Here is a 19,507-nt window from a genome sequence, read left to right on the forward strand (position 1 = left end):
GAAAGAAAAGAAAGCCACAGCCATAATCCTAACATTGGCACTTCCTGAACACCAGATATAGTCTTTTTGCCTTTAACCCCTCCATATTCCAATTGATTCTATATGTTGTTTCTGAATTTAAATAAATGTCAACATTTCATTCCCCTTTTCAAAACTTTCATCCTAATTGTCTGAAATATGGAATCCAATCTCATGAGTCTGGTCTTCAAGACCCTCCTGAAATTAGTCCCACCCTTCATGGCCAACCTCATTACACTCAAACTTTCTGCCCTATGCCCAGTTTCAACTTAAAATCTTTCCTCATACTGTTTTCCTGAGAGTACATGACCTCCACCATTCATTTATCTTATTTAAAATTACTCTTCTTGGGGGCGCCTGGGTGGCTCAGTCATTAAGCGTCTGCCTTCGGCTCAGGTCATGATCCCAGGGTCCTGGGATCGAGCCCCGCATCAGGCTTCTGCTCGGCGGGAAGCCTGCTTCTCCCTCTCCCACTCCCCTGGCTTGTGTTCCCTCTTTCGCTGTGTTTCTCTCTGTCAAATAAATAAAATCTTAAAAATAAATAAATAAATAAATAAAATTACTCTTCTCGGAATCCATATTAGGATAAAACTATAAGTCATACTCAATCGCTTCTAGCCCACTGCAACATTCTTCTCTTTATTTTTATAGCAAATCTCAACTATCCACTACAGTAGCTTGTCACACTATGATTTGTGTGACATATAATTACACCATGTGAATATATCTTGTCATTTATGTTGTAAGGTCCTTAGAACACTTCAGCAACATTATTGAGGATGGACCTAAGACAAATTCAATACATACTTTCTGAATTAAGATTAATTCTCATCCCAGGTACCTATGTATTAATATTATAAGAACAATGTAATGGAATGCAGAATTTCCTGTCCACAGCTTCAAAAAAGAAAAAAGTAGAAACAAATCCACACCTATGTATTATTAAATAGTGAGAACAAAAGTGGTTAGGTATTATGAATACAATTATTTTTAAAAATTGTAATTATTTTCTTATTATTGTGTGATATTCATTTTTTTCTAATGAAATAAGGCAAAACTGTAATTAATAGCTGGAACACTGATGATAGAAATGTTCTCTTGCTTTTTCTCACTTAGAATTCATCTACCTTTCAATTATTCTTAATGCCAAGTAAATTGCTTATATATATATGTATATATATACGTGTGTGTATATATCCATGTATTTATCTTTCCTCTGAACAAATACGAGTTTGTCTATATAATTTTTGTTAAAGAAGACCACACAAATGGGTAGGAAAGAAAACATTTTGTCAGCCTTATGCTCGGACACTTACACTAAAATATTTTTGCCAAGAAGAAATAGACTAAACATACATCAAGCCAAACAGAGATGCTTACTTTAGTGACTAGAGGTACTTCTTATGATTTAAGACATTAGACCATAATTTGAGAATGTTTGGAAAAAGCATGCAATTGCTTTATATTTCTGATAATCACTGTCCAAAAATCTGTACATCCAAAAGATGTACAAACACATATGAGTGGTTAATACTATTGTTTTAAATTATATTTTAGTTTTTTAAACTCACTACAAACACTTTTGAGGACAGTTATTTTTTACTGTTGTTTTGTTTTGGTGTTTTACTTTTTAAATGACATAGAATGTTAATCATGATCATTTTCCTTGGTCATCTCTGTCTTAGCATTTCCCAGCCCAAAGTTCAAGCACAAAAAAAGTGGGGTTCTTTGATACATACAGTATTGTCATTTTTCCTTCATCTGGTCAGAATTTTTCAAAAGAGCTAGTTTCTACTAAATATTACCATTTCTTTTGAGGCTAGAAGGCCTTTTTAGGTGTGGCATGAGAGTAGGTTGCGACAATAGTAACCCTTATTCATTTATTTGATACATATTTTTGAGCACTCACTATGTGCAAGGTTCTATGTGAAAGAGACATAGTGCTCATCCTCATCAAATTTGCATTAAAAAGGGTAGAAGACATTAATTATGCAATAATTTAATCGTATTTGTGATAAGTTTTATAAAGAAGAAAAATAGATTGGTAACTGGGAGACTCTTTAGAGTTATCCCCTTCTTCTTCAACCATTGTTGCCCTATTCTTTATACCTGTGTTTTATTCCTATGAGAGATTTTATTTAAACTACTTGTAATTAACCACTCCAGAAGGTCTCTTGTGCATGACTCAGCATGACTCTGCAAACTTTTCGAAGAGATCAGAGTACAAGATTTTGAAACACAACCAACATGTTTTGACCAAGTTTAACCTTATGAGATTTGACCAGGGTAAGTTAAATATAAACAGGTATCTTTAGGAGTAACCATACATTAGACAAGTTCAAAATGATGAATGGCAAGCAGTCCCCATCATAACCTCCCCCAGTTTCTCATTAAATACAAATGAACACTCACAAAAAAGGCACACACTGACAACTCTCAGAAAAACTGTGATTGATCATCATCCTAAAAAACAGAATCCAGAAGGAATCGGCATTAATTATAAAAGAGTTGGATCTGGATTGTGAAATATATATCAAGACTCAAACACAAAGCATAGTAAATGAATAAAGTCTACTTGACAAAGAGGCTCTGCACCTCTAACATCACTGCTGCCCAAATTGAAATATGCCCATGAAGAGATGCACATGAGATTTCTCCTATCTAGCAGAGAACAGGCAGATGGCACTAGGATCCTGGGAACTGGTCTACAAGGCCAATATCTACTTCCGGGCACAATCCGTGCTGGCAGCAGGCAGAGCAAACACTATGCATGGGCAAGGATGCATAGGACCTTAGAACAATACAACCATAACAAAATTTTTTAAATTAAAAAAAATTAAAAATTAAGGGGAAAATACTTGTCATATGCATAACAGGAAAATGATTAATAGCTTTAATATTTAAATTGTGCTCACAGTATAAAAGACACTATATTAATTTCCTAGAGCTGCTGTAAGGAATTATAAATTAATGGCTTAAAACTACAGAAATTTTGGGGCACCTGGGTGGCTCAGTCAGTTAAGCATCTGCCTTCAGCTCAGGTCATGATCTCGGGGTCCTGGGATCAAGCCCTGCATGAGGCTCCCTGCTCAGGGGCAAGTCTGCTTCTCCTTCTTCCTCTCCCTGTGATCTCTCTCATGCTTACTCTCTTTCTCAAATAAATAAATGAATAAATAAATAAATAAAATCTTAAAAAAAGAAAAAAAAAACAGAAATTTATTCTCTCACAGTCATGGAAGCCAAAAGTCCAAAATCAAGGTGTCACAGTGAACATTTAAAGGCTGTAGGGAAAAATCCTTCTTTTCCACTCTTAGCCTCCTTCTGATGAGCCAAGAGTCTCTTGGTTTGTGGGTACAAAACTCCAGTCTTTGCCCCCATTCTTCAGGTGGCCTTCTCCTCTGTGTGTGTGTCATCTACTCATACCCTTATAAGGATACTTATCATTGGATTTAGGACCCACCCAAATAACCCAGGATGATCTCATCTTGAGATCATTAATTATAGCTGCAAAGACCAGTGCAATGTAAGTGACTGACATTATAAGCTTTTGATTACCAAGGCAATCATTAAAAAGAAAAATCATTTGAAACAAAGCAAATAAATAAATAAATAAATAAATAAATAAATAAATAAATAAGCAAGCAAGCAAACGGATAAGGAACCAGGTCCCCCACACCCATGAAGTTCTCCTTTCAGAAAACCCAGGGGCAACCTAGGTAATGAAGGCTTGGATGACCCTGCCATCACTCTCCCACACCCTAATTCCCAAATTAATCAAGTTAGCCAATGATGGGTGGCCGTGAAACCTCGGACATCTCACCCTTGGATCCTAATAAAGGCAAAGCCCCAGGTTTTCCCTCTCTTTCTTTGTCTCTTCCCCCTCCTCCTGTGTCTTCATGTCATGTGCCTTTCAGGACTTATGAGTAATAAATCTTGTTACTCAATGTTCCCTTATGGCTTTTTGCTGGAGTGTATCCTGTGATCATAACAGAAAATAAAAGGGCTCGTCCATCCACAACATTGACTCTAGTGGGGGAAATGTCTGTGGGGCTTACAACTAGTAACACAGCCTAGGTGGGAATCTCAGCATTCTAGTAAAGAGCATCACCATCAATAGGCTGGAATGGACAAAATAATTATTTCTCCAAATAAGTTCACATTCATAGGTCTCAGGGGTCAAAACATGGACACGTATTTTGGGAGCCACCATTCCTTCCTCTATCTACAGTACTAATAAAAAATAGGCAAAACATATGAACATGCAATTCCCAAACCAAGAAATATAAACCCTTTAAAAAAGTCATCAACCTCAGTAAATATCAAATAAATGCAAATATAAATAACATTGAAATATTTTTTCACTCTAAGAACAAGCTCTCTATGTGGCTAAATTCCAAAATTTATCTTGGAATACCTGGAAAATTGGTCCTCTAAGAAATTATTTCCTCCCCACAACCCTCAAGTAGTGAGTGCAGAATAATAATACGCATAGTTTGAATTTCCAATTTTGATTAAGTAACAGCTAAATAATATGATTTTATAACCTATGTCTCACTTTCGGGATTTTTACCTAGAGAACCAACAAATAGAAAATTTCTCTGCATATTGCTTTTCCCATTAAGTTTTTATCTCAGAAATTAGGTGAAAACTTGGATATATCTTTAAATACATGAAATAAGCTTACTCTTAAGTGTTCTCTTATAAAACAAAGAATCTTTTTGAAAACCACATAACAGTTCCCTAATTTAATGGTTTTGCTAAATCATAAATTTTGCCTGAATATATCTTATATTGGGAGTTAAGAATATATGCTGGTACAACCACCTCAGATAATAACATCTACTAACAGTGGACAGACATATACTCTGTTACCTTATTCTACACCAGGTATATATTAAACAAAAGTGTGTTTGTATCAGCACTATTCATAATAGCCAAACACTGGAAACAATCTCTGTCAAACAGTAGTATGAGCAAATAAATTGTGGCCCATTCATACAATAGAATACAGCAACGAAAATGAACAAACTATTACTTACAGAACAACATGGGTGAATCTCACACAATAAAATTGAGTGAAAAAAAGCCAGACACAAAGAGTATATATTATATGATTCTATTTATATAAAGTTCACAAATAAGCAAAACTAACATATGAGAGGAGTCAAGACAGTGACCACTGTTGTGGCAGGTAATGCCCTTGAAAAGATATATGGGCAGATGAGAGGATGCTGGAAATGCTGTTTCTTGATGGGGGCAGTAGTTACCTGGAAGTCTTTACTTTGTGAAAATTTACTGAGCCATATACTTATGATTTATGTACTTTTCTGTATATAATGTGTATGTTAAAATTCTGAACCACTATTTCTTCTTAGCCTCTTTCCTTTTTCATGGTCAACAAACAGACAAATGTCCTAAGGAGAAAAGCAGCAGAGAATGTGCTTTCTTTTTCTCTGAGATCTTCACCCATCAAATCTCAGTGTGAGAATGAGTCTGATATATCTGTTAAAGGCAGTGGCAGAAATCATGGAAGTTTGTTTGCTTGCTTCCTTGCTTAGGATTCGATGAGACAACACCTATCAGATATTTAGCATAGAGCCAGGACATAAACGGTGCTAAATTAAGTTGACTTTATAATTTCCCACCCAAAACAGGATATTTCTGAGAGTCAGAGACTGCTATTAATAAACACACTGGATCACAAACATACATGAAGATTTCTCAGAGACAAACTGAAAAGTATGGTCACTGTAAAGCTAAATAAATTATGACATGTATAATTAGTATGCTTGAGCTGGCCTTGCCATTAGCGAGGATATTAATAGGTTATAGTTTTTTAATTATAAAGGTGAGAAAGTCATGCATTCATGTAAAGCAAGTATAGGTCAGTTACAAAACATCTATCTGTAAACAACGTATAGCTGCTCTCACACTCAAGAAAAGAAGGGTCTGAAGAAGGGACACCACCAGACTTCAGCCCAGGTCAGGAAGTGACGCTGGTGCTAATGTTTTTCCTAGCTCTGTAGACTGTGCTGGAGAACTGAATTCAGGTGACCAGAAATCAAAGCACCCTCATCTCTTTTGGAGAACATAATCTTTATCACTTACCGTATTTCTTCATATTAACTATCTTCGTGTTTAATTTTAATTTTTATTTAAAAGTTGGAAGCCCAGTAGTCCTACTAGCATGGTTTATACAAGCATACTGTTATAAATCCCACTGCATATTACAGGGAAATGCCTGGAATCCCATTAGCTGTGATTTAGCACATTTAACACAAATTTTCATGTTTACGCCTAACTGCAATTGTGTGTCTTCTTGCTGACACCAAGATCCCCTGGGTGGGCCTCAAAAGTCGATGACACTGGGTGGCCAAGTGTGGCAAAACAGCAAAAGACTGGGAAATAAGACAGAAGCAAGTTTGGGTCCCACATGTTGTGCTCAGTTCCTGCATAAATATTGGCTATACTTGGGCTTCCTTTTCCTAATGTGTATAAACATAGTTTTTCCCTGGTATTCAAAGATGACATCACAAACCAACAACAGAAAAAATCTTTTTTTTTTTTTTCACATTAAGGAAGAAGTTTCTGATGTTCCATACCCCTCTTTCCTCAGTTTGCTGTTATTGTATAAAGTAGCTCTTTCTATGGGCGCCTGGGTGGCTCAGTTGGTTGAGCGACTGCCTTCGGCTTAGGTCATGATCCTGGAGTCCCTGGATCGAGTCCCGCATCGGGCTCCCTGCTCGGCGAGGAGCCTGCTTCTCCCTCTAACCCTCCCCCCTCTCATGTACTTTCTCGCTCTCTCAAATATAAATAAATAAATTTTAAAAAAAAGTAGCTCTTTCTATAAGAAATTCTTTTATTAAGTCAGATACAGAGGTAATTGGACAAGGTCATTATTGCTCAGTGTTCTTTCTCTGACCTTTCATGATATCTGGTTGCCAAAGACATTCAGAAAGCATCATCTACTATGTCTACCCAAAATACATAATTTCATTTTTCATATTTTACCAAGCCCTATTCTCCCACATTCAACTTCTGAAACAAGTTTGGTGTGAAAAATACTGGTTTAATTCACCATTCCCCTTCTGCATTTTTTGCTCCTTGTTTACTTCTCAGACTGTAAGCTCCTTAAGGGGAAAATATGTAACAACTCTTCTTTCTTGGTTGTAAGAGCACTGCTTAGCCTCATCAGCACATACTTAATGAATGAAGGAATAAATGGACAAGGAATCAGTAGCCCCAGACTGATGGTCAGCCCAGGTCACAAGGTAGCTCTGCAAGCACACAACCATCACTTCAGTGAGTCTCATCCTGGATCCTCATTCACAGATCAGCTTTTCAAAACTGGATGAAAGGCTAACTTGGAGGAGACGCTGGCCTAAAATTATGTACCTGGCTCTTCATCCTCCACACCTATTTCTAGAGTAGCCCAATAAGTAAAGAACATTCTAGAAGAGTCCAAGCATGAAGAGGGGGTATGTAGAGATTGTGGGATTAGGATAAAATCTAGGGGCCAGTGGGCAAGGAGAAGGCCCACCTCTTCTGGGAGCCTGCTAGAAATAGTATATGCCCATGAACCTGTGTTTGCATAATAAAGCCCTTGTATACTAGAGGACTAAATTTACTTCCAGTGTACTCAAATGTGCAACAAAGAGACATGGTACTTTATTTCTCTAAAACTGAGAAATATAATCTGATCTTTCATCCAATCATTCGTGACACCCTATCTGATGGGTAGCGGGGGAAATAAACTATACTTCAGTTCAATAGATAAACTTGGTTTGAAGCAATAGTTTAAGCAGTCCCTTGGGATCAGGGCTTGGTTTCCCGGGTCCTCTTCTCTAAGATTGCTACTGGCTACATGAGGTCAAGGCATGGCTGTCAGTGCCTTATGCCAGAAAAGAAGAGATGGAGTCTTCGAATCCTCTGGTACCCTCTGTGTCTCCTGCCCCCTGCAGCTGAATGGCTGGACCCGATGGCCCCCACCCCAAGCCTGCCGCTCTGAACTGGCCTCACCCTTAGGAATCTGCCTGTTGCTGGAACTGGTGATGGTAGCACCCAAGGCCTGATCCCTCCATCTCCATCACAGCTTGGTCATGAACTCTGGCTGATAGGACTTTGCCTCCTCTCTCAGTCATGCCAACATCTCTCTGATTCTCTCCTTCAGCCCTTGACCCTGTAACTTCATTGCAGAGAGCTCCCAGTCCCGCCTTTATAAACCAATCTCTACCAACCACCTTTTTATCTATCAACCAAGGGTTTAATGTTTCTACTAATAAAATCTTCACCTGCCCCCCTGAAATCAGCATGATTTTACTTTCCCTCTCCTACTGCTCATGTTTTGACATGAAGATGAAAACATGTTACATACACCAATTGCATCCCTCCCAGCTTTTCTGGGTAAGCTTTTCTAAAATCAGTGCTCCAGGAACAACCTTTTTAGATTTCATTCTAACCTTTGAGTTTCTAAAAATAATCACAGAGTATTTCTTTTTTTAACTCAAGAAGATTATTTATCTCGGGTGTGATAAGGACTTCCATTCTTCATGAATTCATGAGATTAACCCTTCTACAGCTCCTTCCTCACCCCTCAAAATAAGACAAGAAGGAGTAGTTATAGGGCAATGCACCTTGTGTGCTGCCTATTCAGGATAAAACTAAATAAAATGTTAATCCTCATGCACAAGTGCTGTGAGTCCCAATGGAAATGTACCTGCCTTTCCAGTTCAAAGTCTTGGCTGGAAAAAAATATATAGATAAAGGGAAACAAATCATTTCTTCCACCAGTGTTGAAAAAAATCTGTACAATGGTGTTATCCATTTTAAGGTAAAACCTAACTGGAATTTAAAATCTCCCTTTCCAACAATCAAAGATCTGTGATACTAGATGTGACCACAACACGCCTTCTTGGATCAGTATGAGATACAGGGGCATTGAAGCCACACTCACTGTAAATCTAAGCTAAATCATCTATATCCCCACTCAGACCTCAGCCACCATACCCAAAGCAAGGAGCCATGCCTCTCAAGGTGGTATTCTGGTCACCAAAATGCCAGTCTCCTGTGTTGTTCTTGAGACTTCTAGGTCCATCTTCCTGGAGATTTTGGAGGAAAGATGTAGGAGATCAAAATATCAGCTGTAATGATAGCTTGGCTAGGTATAAGACAGAGGTCTGACCCAAAGCCCAAAAAGCTTCCTCCTTCTTCCTTCTTATAATAAATAACCCTTGGCAGATCAGCCATCAGAGAACAAGAGCTTTGCTCTGATGAAAGCCCCACTTGAAGGAGAGGAGAGTGGGCAGAACCTCTGGACTGTGTAGTTCCAAAATAGTTGACGGTCATCTATGCCTGTGCAAGTGTCCTGGGGTGGCCATAACAAAGTACTACAAACTGCATGGCTTAAAACATTCTCTCACAGTTCTGGAGGCTAGAAGTCTGAAATCAAGGTGTTGGCGAGGCCATGTTCCCTCCTAAGTCTCTTAGGAGGGACGCTTCCTTCTCTCTTCCACCTTTTGGTAGCCCAGGTGTTCCTTGGCTTGTGGCAGCACAATTCTAAACTCTGTCTCCCCCTTTACCTTTTCCCTATCTCTCTCCATCTCTTTCACTTCTTATAAGGATAGCAGTTGTATTGGATCAGGGCCCACACTAACAACTTCATCTTAACTTGATTACATCTGCACAGACCCTATTTCCAAATAAAGTAACATTCACAGGTACTGGGGGGTTTGGACTTCAACAGATTTTTGGGAAGATATACTTCAACCCATAACAATGCCCATGATATTTAGTACATTTATTCCACCACATAGAGAAGCCACGACAAAGCGATATCAAAATTTTGCCATCCAGTAAGTCAGATAAAATGTGCTTTCCATTGAGAGGGTCCAGTGAGGGGGAAATGAAGAGCAAAAACTTTCAAAAAAAGACACTTCCTTATTTTATGGACAGAGTCAAAGGAAGCAAAATTAGAAGAGAAACAGTTTATTTTACCATTAGAGTAGATGACAAGGGACTGGCAGGGACGGCTTTGATAGCACCTGTGTGTTAATCTAACTCTTTATGAGCTGATCTAACTATGGATATAAATCATTAAATGTACTAAAACTAAATTTGCATGTTTCCATCATTTATAAAATTAGGTTGGCCTAAAGAAATAAACTGATTTATGGTTAAATATTAAGCATGTAAAAAGCAGAAAATATTATCAATGTGAATAAAAATCAAAACATGTAAATTCAAACAACTGGCTATTGTGTTTGTCTGTCAAATTGGCCAAGATTTACCAAACAAAGAAAACAAAACTCTCTAGTATTCTTGATTAACAAGGGTATAGATAAAACGGTCCTCCTTAACACCACTGGTAAGAATGGAAATTATAACCCTTTGGATAATAATTTGGTAATAAATATCACGTACTTTATGAAAAGACTTTCCATATGGCCCAGAAATTCTTTTCCTAGGAAATTATCTTAAGGAAAATCTAGTGCATGTGTATGAACTTTTAGTTATTAGAATTTTCATCACACTATTGCTACTAAATAGACACAAACTAAGTAAATACTTACAAGTAAATAATAATATAGCCATGTGATAAACTCTGATAGGTGTCATTTTTAAAAATGATTCTATAGAACAAGGATCAGGAAACCATAGCCCACAGGCTAAATCTGACCCATTGCTGTTTTTGTAAATAAAGTATCATTGGAACAGAATCATACACATTCGTTTATGCATTGTGTATTGTTGACTTCTCAAGGTTAAGTAGCTGGGATAGTATTGCCCACAAATCATAAAATACTTACCTCTGGGGGCACGTTGGTGGCTCAGTTGGTTAAGCGTCTGCCTTCAGCTGGGATGGAGCACCCCCGTCAGGCTCCTTGCTCAGCAGGGAGTCTGCTTCTCCCTCTCCCTCTGCTCCTGCTCTGCCTACTTGTGCTTGTGTGCTCTCTCTCTCTCTCTCTCTCTCTCTCTCTGTGTCAAATAAATACATAAAATCTTAAAAAAAAAAAAAATTTACCCTCTGGCCCTTTATAGAAAGTTTGTTGATCCCTGCTATAGAAAAAGCCATATGATATGGAAGAAGTTGTCAATTATGTTTATGAAAAGGAATAGTACAAAATAATGTGCTTAATAGGAGTTTATGGTTTTAAATGCATTTATTTAAAAAGTTATGTAAATATGTGTAAATAAGTCAGTACACCAAAAATCAATAATCATTATCTCAGGGAAATGACATTTTGAGTATATGTTTTTCTTTTTTAAAAAATTTTCTATCTTTTCCAAAATGTCTGCAGTGAATATGTGTGTAAACACACAAACATATTTTTAAAATAAATACTGCTAATTCAAAAACTAATTTAACTCTGAGTCAGTTGCTTAACCTCTCTGAGCTTCAGTTTGGGCCACTGTTAACAGTATCTTCTTCATAGGCTTGTTATGAGCAGTAGCTAAGAGATAATATACAAAAAGTGCACGGGAGTATCTGGAACTTTCTATCGACTAATAGAGTATCAGTGGAGAGTCCCGAGAAAGCTACTTAATGCACTGGACACATCTGCAAGGTCAACTCCAGAAAAAGTATAAAGAAATATCCACATCTGGTAGAATAGCATCAAAGTTCACTTTAGTTTTTACTTAAGTAACTGGTCTGACTAAAGGCACACTAGGGGGTTTTCTGCAGGAATGGGGCTGCGCCTAATTTTGGTGAAAACTTTTAGGTATTGTTTTTAGATGTGTATCATATAATTCATACAACATAGTTATAAAATTTCCAGTTTGGCTCAATGATAATAATGTCCTCCCATTACCAAGTTGCCCAGAAGCCTTTCCAGATAAGAATGCAAAGAGTATCTGAAAAGAATACAAAACCAGAACAAATCCTTACAGACCAGAAAACCTAGGAATGCATGAATTATATAAACTGTGTTTTCTTGTCACACACAGTTAAAAGGACTGTTGTTGCCAGCTGTCTTTATATCAAAGAGGATATTTTGATCTCTGCTGGGAACCAGCCATATAATTATTGAACATTTCTTTGACTCTCCAACTACTGTTCATTGTAGGTAACATCCCAGGTTCCTTTTTAAAAAAGCAAGGCAATCAAGTCAATTTTGTTTTTTGGATTTATTTATTAAAACTTACATTAATGCTCAAATATATTATACAGTATTCAAAACTATTTTCAACCAATCTTTCAGTTAATAGAAATGAAAACTAAAACAAAAAGTATCCCAACTGAATAGGAGTACAAACAGGACAGTGATGTCTATTACTTAGACTGAAGCTGATTCTTCAGGAAGCAAAAACATCTAGTTGATTTAATTAAAGAAAAGAGAAACTCCGTCAATCCAGATGTCTGGCATCATAAAAACCAAAAAACTGAGTCTTTGACGTGATTCACCAGATGTTTTAGCCTCGTGGAGACAGACTAAAAGGAAAGGATTCAGATGGGTTTCAAATTCCCTCATTTCTCCCTGGGTACTCAGTGTGAATCTTCTTTGCTTCCACTTTGGTTACCTAATCCCCACACCCTATGGTAACATTATCTCATATTTTCTTTCAGACCAAATCTTGGGATATCTTGATCAAGTAACAAACTGAGAAACAAGTGATAATGTATAAACAATTTCATTTCCGCTCCCCCTAGACATATGACTTCATGCGGCCTTTCTACAGTGCATGCAGGCTCACAGAAATAGAGTGGTAAGAAGCACTGAAGATGCCCATACACATAAAATCTGACAAGATCAACCAAAATGATAGATCCAGGGGAAATATTCTTGAAAGGTATTATTAGCTTGATGGCTCTGCAGGGTGAACATTTGCTGTTCAGATTGCCTATAATCAGCTTTCCCTATATCAAGCCACTAATGAGTTGATGGTGAGATAAGCTTTTCTTCAAAGGACATAAATTAAAGACTGACAATTACCAAGACAAAGAGAGGAAAATATAAGTGTGTTCCTTCATAGTGTCATGGGGATCTGCAGGTTTGCCTGAGTTCTGAGTTATGACAACTCAACTCTTTTTTTAAAGCAAACTGATTGGCAAAAATCATCTTCAGTGTAGGCAAAAGAGATTCCACCCTACGTGTTATAATTTAAAAGAAACAAAGAAGGTGATTTCATTATATCTCCATCTTTGGCCTGAATGTCCCATCTCTGAGAATAAAATAGCTCTCATCTTTTGCATCTCAGTAGAGCTTCACATGTATTATCTCAGTTGATTGGCTCAACAATTTAAGAAATGTATCATTATACCCATTTTTCCTCATGAAGCTAAAGGGTTTTCCTCAGGACATAGTGAGCAGTGATCAAAAACCCAGATATTCTAACTCCTAGCCTTAGTACCAAGTTGCCTCTGAGAATGAGTTAGAAAAGAAATATTGAGACTGTTAGGTCCAAGAAAACATTAGATAAACTGCACTCTAAAGAACGTCATTCATCAGGTTAGTCTATCGATACCTTGAACTTCAATGAAGGAAAGAAACAGGACAAGCCCACTTGAAACCCAAAAATTGTCTTGTACTTTGGTGCATTTGAAGACAGTCTTCACAAAGCCAAATTTACTAATTACTAACTCAAGTATTCTGGAAAACAAATTTTTAAACACTTCTCTACCAAAGAGCAATATAACTAAGGGAAAAGTCAAAGGTATCTCTTCTTTCTCTGAATTTCTAAAAATCTTATTATCTAGCTATGCTTTATGTTCCAGTATAACCTCTATTCTTAGAGGCCATGTCACCTGAAGATATCTTTGAGTGACCAAAATCATATTACAAAGAGTAACAACAATGTAGAGGGCATCAGTATGCAGCCTACAGGCTCCAGTTTGCCTAAGAGTGTTCTAAATCTAACCATTGATTTAATCTGCTTTCTCTGTCAACACCTTTCTTAACCTCTATATCCTCAGCTGACACCAAACTTCTCAGCTTCTTCAGCCACAACCAACCAATCTCAATAGTCATCACCATCACTGAAGCTTTGAGAAAAAAAAAAATGTTCCCCTTCTAATGAACATCTTTATTTACCCAACATCATTCCTTTTTAGCAACTGTTGTTCTTCCACTTCCTGGGCCGTTACTGATTTGCTTCAGGTCACTACTCCTGGCATAAGGCTGAGCACATGGCTAAGGTTGAGCAAGCAGAAAACGTCCCTCAAGTCAAGCAGTTGGTTGTGACAAGGGATTTGATCCAAACTGAGCTGATGAGTGTCAGTCCAAGGGCTTTGGCTGGCACTCTCAGAGAGGAGAACCTCCATTTTCTCTGGGATCAATACCTACAAGGACAATAGAGCATTACACAGAAAAGCTGCCTGAAGAAAAACCAGCACAGAGGAAAGCAGAGAAGGTTGAATAAGAGACATCATCTGATCTCCCAGCCCAGATATCTCTGAAAGATACGATATCAGCTTTGACTCTTCACTCTTCAGTACATGAGGCCATAAACTCCCTTTTTCTTTTTTGTTTGTTCAAGTTACTATGACTTGGGTTTCAGATGCTTATAACCAAAAGTCCTATTCAACACACTCCTCAACCTAACCTTTAAACATTCCATGTGCTAAATTTTCTGAACTGGTGTGGTCAACTTTGTTTTTAAAATAAAACATTTTGGAATCATGGGATCTTTAATTGATGTGACAGCCATGAAAATGTGCCTCTCAGATCTTTCACTATAAGTACTGACCAATGTCCCAGATGCTATGTTCTGAATCCACCAGCACTTTTCATCCAAGGCCATGTTCCCCACAGGCTGATTCCAGCCAATGACTGAGTGTAGCAGGAATAGTGAGCAAGCCATTTGTATGAGATGTGGGGCAGCTATGAAGAGTGTCATTGGCTGGAAGACTCCCCATCAGCCTTTCCAAAATTTCTTATAACTACACACTGTCCAAGATTCTTCCACCCAACCTTTTTTCCTTCCCTTTCTCTAATACAAGAACCTGTATCATGATCTAAGAGCTGTCTCAGGATATCCCAGTTTCCTTCCTATTTTCCTTCACAGGTATTTTGTCAAGAATTTTGAAGGGTCTAAGATTTTCTTATCCTGCTTACAAGATAGCAAGTTAGCTTGCCACCATTTCATGGATGCTGGCAGAAGACAAGAGACTCTTGGATGAAAGACAAAGGAGAGTGTCTTGCTCACAGCAATAGCAGTAGCTACAATATCAACATTTGCTCTAGTTACTCAAACCGCAACCCCCACAGGATGATATTAAGGCCAAGTGACACCCTTACATATGGGGGGGGGCGGTTATTTTTGGGTTTTATTTTTGAGATTTTTTTTTTTTAGAGAAAAGTTTCCCCAAGCTTAGAAAAACTTGAATTTCTTATAACAAGTATTAGGTCTGTCTGAACTTCACTTTGAAGGGAGACATTATTTTCATTATACTAGACAGTAAACATTCTGACTTATGCTCTGGAAGAAGACGCTACCTCTGATTACAAGACTGTTCACTATACAAACGTCCTTGAGAAGATAATCTAGAACAAGGGCAGTCAGTGCCTTTTCTCAAGAGATGTACAGAAATGCAAGAGATCCATTTGTCTCTCATTTCATCCAGAAAGTTTCTTCTACATTTAATCTTATTTTGGCTTCAACTTCTAGGAAACTCAGGCTAGCATAAATGGTGTTACTACTTAGATTGTTATAGCCTTTAAGAGTAAAAATAATGTTTTGCCTCTGTTTTCAGCCTCCACAGCATTTGGCAGGGTGCTTAGCAGATATATGTTGATAAATTGAGCCACAGAATTAAGTTTAATAATCTAACTAATGAACATAAGACTTGACTTTTAAAAAAGGGAAAAGCATTCTTAATATAGGATGTAAATTCTCTGTTTCTTTTTCCATATTGGCTGAACTACTGCTGTACACTGATACTATTTAGCCATTTCTTTGTCTCTGCCTGCTCTAACTACCCAAGGTGATGACTGTCACATAGAAGCTTGGTCCATTCAGTGCTGAGCCAAGAAAGATCCTTACAGATACCCTAACTACTGGAAAATAGAGCCTTAGAGAAGAGCGCTTATCCCCTAACCATTCACTACATAAACAAGACTGTAGGTCTCCAAACGTACCCAAAATATTTTAATTTATAGAAGTGACTGAATGATGACACAGAGAGACCAATAGCATTGAGAGACGAATTTTACTATTTACATTTCCCAAGAAGAAGGGACATGCCACATCATACAGGGGCACATAAGGAAGCACCAGTTTTGGTCAGAAAGCAGAAAGAGAGAGAGGAAAATCCAGATCAGAGACCTTAGTGGCTTTCATGGGGAAGACAAGGCAGGACAGGCTAAACAGCTTAGGACAGGATGGTTTGAATAATTCCAGCAAACCTTGGGGCATAAAGGCTCTCCCTAGTTGTCGGGTACCTGACCCTGGGTTGATCTAGGGAAAGAGAATGTTGGCTTGGTATGCGACAGTTTGTTAAAGGAGATAGTTAGGGGGTGTGGGCTCCTAATTGGTTAGTTTACATAGGAAAGTTGTATTCCCAGATGAGCTTTACATTTTCTCTAAAACCTTGGTGGCCTTTGTGGTGGTGGGGGGGGGGGGGGGAGGGTTGCTGACTCTCCAGTAAGTGAGGCCACAAATGCCAGAGCATCAAGGATACAAAAAATAAGAAAACATAGTTAATACAATTGGCGCTGTGATGAACAGATGCCAAATAGACCAATACAGAGTCTAAGAAAACAGAACATGGTGTCTCCCTATCTTTCTGAACCACGGACAGCTCCTGGTGCTCACTGCAGCTTTCCAAGCTAACAAGTACCCCCCTGAAGAACTCTAGTCATTGAATGATGAAAAAGAGGTGGTTTTGTTTGTTTCTTTGTTTGCTTGTCAGTTAAGTTACTCCAATGTGTCTTTATCCAGAGGTGAATTTCATTTCTGCTCTCCTTCCCTTCTACCTTGACTTTTACCTTCACCTTCCTGGTTGTTTGCTCAAACAGGCATTGGTACCCATGGAGAAGGCCTGTTTGAATTCAGTTGGACTTCTGAGCAGAACCAGGGGTAATAAACTATGTCTTCCATCACAGCTAGTCTTTCCAATCTTGCTCTACATCTGCCTTACCTTGATTTCATTCCCTACTCATCAGCAGGCAAAAACATGTTATATCATCCTAATTTAAAACAGTCAGACGCAGTCAACTTGATAATTCTATTTATGACCAAAACACAGGTTGTCATTTGAAATGATAAAGAACAGCTCAGCATGGCTTTTTATAAGTAAGTATGTTTAGTAAATATATAATGAACTCATACATTTATTGTCATGGATAAGCCACCTATTACAAATTAATAGTGAATTTCCATTGAGTTAAAAATAAAATTCAAAAAATAAAAAATAAAAAAATAAAAAAATAAAATAAAATAAAATAAAATAAAATAAAATTCAGCCTCACAGGGGTTTTTTATGGGGTGGGTTTTTTGATGTCGTTGGGGGGGAAGGAATGGGAGACTGTATACAGCATACTTATTTCTCTGTAATCTGCTTGAAAACTGCAAAAAAGGAAAAATACCAATGCCTTAAAAACTGTTCTAAGACTCCAACCATGGACCAATAAAAAAATAATAAAAACTCATTAAGAATTCAAGCTTTCAAAATGAAATCTAATTTGGCATTAAAACAGCACAAGAGAATTGAAATCAATGCTTGAATTACATGGGCTTTCATGAGCTTTCTGCTATTGAAAGTGTTGATCTTTAAATATGCCCCCAAAATGCAATAACATGATAGGGTAGTACTGGCTATGTAGTAAAATTCATTGTGTAAAGGAATAGATTTTTACAAAGGAAAGAAAATATGTGACAAACTGTTTTGTTCCTAAATTGTCTGTGAGCTCCATTGCCCTATGGATAAAGCTGCTCTATAATTACTCTTGCTAGTCCACAGACTTTACTGCTTGGCAATGCCTAATGAGCTCCTATTTTCATTTATGGGAGTCAATGATTCATAGGGTGAGCAGAGAAATCTTTTATCAATTAGGTATAAAGGATCATATTCCCATCTTGATTTGTATCAGCCCTGGATGGAAACCACTTTTGCCAAGCACTATAGTTCATCAAGAACTATCATCATACCATTTATATGTTCACAGCCACACTCAATTCTAACTCGATTTCCTAAGACAAAGTACCGCTGTAAATGGAATTCAGGAAAACAAGGTAGTTGTAGCTTGCAGTAGATTCTACAGAGGAAAATAAACCCTGTGATCTGTTGCTGTGTTAACATTAAAGAACATCAAGTCTAGGGGAAAATGTACACTGTCTAGTTGGAATCCATAGCTGACACACATGAAAAAAATATGAGTCAACGTAAATATCCTTTATTTCATTTGTATGGATGAAATTTTGGCTCTACTACATAGAGCCTTTTAACTTCTAGCCAATTGTCAACAGAAATGCATAGATAAAAGTACAAGAAAACTAGCATCATACAATTTCACATAAATGGAAATATTGCCAAACATGCCAGAGTAGGACAATTACGCAATATTTCAGGATTGCTTTTTATGCAATCCTGTTTACTGAGCTTGATTTTCAAAGTGACAAACTGTTTTCAAACTAGCAACTCTTCCCCCCCCAACCCCCACTAATTGGTGTCTACAATAACATGCACTCCTTCATTTACGGAGATGATGCTACGGATTTGCCATTTTCCAGGCCAGGGTAGCTAGATAGTGAATTAGTCTGTCACTAGTAGGAATACATTTGCACTTATCTCTGCCTAATTTCCCCTTTCTCCTCAAACATGTGAACACCAGCACACATCTTCAGACAGTTGGCTGGGAACCGGGTACAGACAGCAGCCATGGCTCTGTCCTCAGGGTCAATCTCAATCTTGACCTTGTGAAAGCCACTGGGAGACAACACCCATAAATTATCAGATGCTGCAGAATTAGAGCAATCAGCTGTTTTCTGGGACACTGCCTTCTCATACAGACAATTCAAAACACAACCTTACCATATACTTCCTGCTTTCCACCATGTCCATTTAGAAAAAAATAAAAAAGGAAAGCTTATGTACGCTGAGAACCAAAGTGGCCCTGACTTCTAAGAAGTTATAAGTCTTCTCAGACTTGGAAGAACTTCAATGACCCTTTTAGACACCTTATTAATGTAAGGCTCAAGAATATTGAGGCAGGGGCGCCTGGGTGGCTCAGTCGTTAAGCGTCTGCCTTCAGCTCAGGTCATGGTCCCAGGGTCCTGGGATCCAGCCCCGCATCGGGCTCCCTGCTCAGCAGGAAGCCTGCTTCTCCCTCCCCGACTCCCCCTGCTTGTGTTCCCTCTCTCGCTATGTCTCTTTTTGTCAAATAAATAAATAAAATCTTTAAAAAAAAAAAAAAAGACTATTGAGGCACCCATGACAAGATCTCAGGGAGAAGAAAACCCCAAGTCACTCTGTAATCATCAGTTCATATGTGACTGCCAAACGTGTGCTATTCAGATATATAAAAATACATATTTGTTTCCCCAGATACAA

Source organism: Mirounga angustirostris, unplaced genomic scaffold, assembly GCF_029215605.1.
Source record: "Mirounga angustirostris isolate CCGP_5_RB_7025 unplaced genomic scaffold, mMirAng1.0.hap1 SCAF_3, whole genome shotgun sequence".
NCBI classification, from domain to species: Eukaryota; Metazoa; Chordata; class Mammalia; order Carnivora; family Phocidae; genus Mirounga; species Mirounga angustirostris.